We start from the raw sequence: 1,337 nt of genomic DNA on the forward strand, positions 1-1,337 counted from the left end.
TTAAATAATAACTAATTCTTACCAAATTTATAAAACTACTCTCGGTTCCCTTATTATCCAATTCTAATATTTAGCTTTTAAATTTATCCACTTTTTGGTCGGTCTTTCCTCCCTTTAATTTCATATTTATTACCCTATTGCATTGTCATTTTTCTTGACATTCTCTTTCTTGATGATGAAGCGCACTCGTAGGTTCGAAATGTCGAAATCCTAAATTCAATGCAATGAACCTGAGGCTAGTTTACATCCAACTATACTTTTATTAAAAGTAGTCAAAATTTGTTTTTTATTTATTACCTAATATTGTTCTTGTTCTTCAAAATCATGTTAACATGAGGGGAACTATTTATGGATTTCAACAAAGCAATTCAAAACCTACCTTTTAATGCCTTAACATTTTTCCCATAATTTTTTTAATCTAATGACTTCATGATAGATTGTTGATGTGAAATTTCCTTGTTGACATCTCTAGTGTGCTCTTTCATGTACCCAGGGTTTGTGGCCATGTTGCAAACCATAACATTTCATCTTTCTTATTGTAAATAACAATAGTCTATTGGAAGACACTTGAGTAAGTTTCCACCCTTACTAGATGGCTTCATGCTTTTCCAATTTAATGATTTAACACTAAAAATAGAATTTAGGCTAAGTTGTAGTCAACTAATTAGAAGTACTTTTACCTGATACTCCAAGAGGAAAAATGTGGTTTTAACCCTTAATTCTACTTCTACCTGCGTCCTTACTTATTCCATAAGAGATCCTTCCCTTTGGATCAACCCGATGAATGTTGCCATGTCTCACACAACACCTTGTCTTAGTTTTCAAGCTAAATTTTGTTGGGTATGAATGTGTCTCTTTTGTAATTAGTATCCATTATTATTGGGAAATGCAATGTAACTAAGATTGACTAAACAAAGTTAACTAAAAGGGGGGGTTTTGACCTAGTGATCAAAGTTTACCATATCAAGTAATGTTTAGCTTTAAGAAGACTCTATCACTAGAAGTTTAGTGTCACACTTTTTGTTTTTGCTATTATAGTATGTGAGACCTTGAGGAACAATCATGATGGTCAAAATTTTGAGATTGTATATTGTACATATTGATTACCAAATCTACAACACCCTTTTTAATCCCCAAATTTTGTAATCTATAATTAAGACAGATAATGTAGGGATAACTAGCACATATGTTTTGCAAGAACTCATTTGATGTAATAATGAATGTTTTATGTAAAAGTAATCCTTAGAATATGTTATCTATAATGAATATGAGATATATAATTTTGTGAAATAAATGCGAAAATGGATTTGAGCTTAAGGCTCTTCATGCTTCTATTA

This window comes from Pinus tabuliformis, chromosome 1_2 (genome assembly GCF_031772625.1).
Source record: "Pinus tabuliformis cultivar Carrire ecotype Pingquan chromosome 1_2, CPIR1, whole genome shotgun sequence".
NCBI lineage: Eukaryota > Viridiplantae > Streptophyta > Pinopsida > Pinales > Pinaceae > Pinus > Pinus tabuliformis.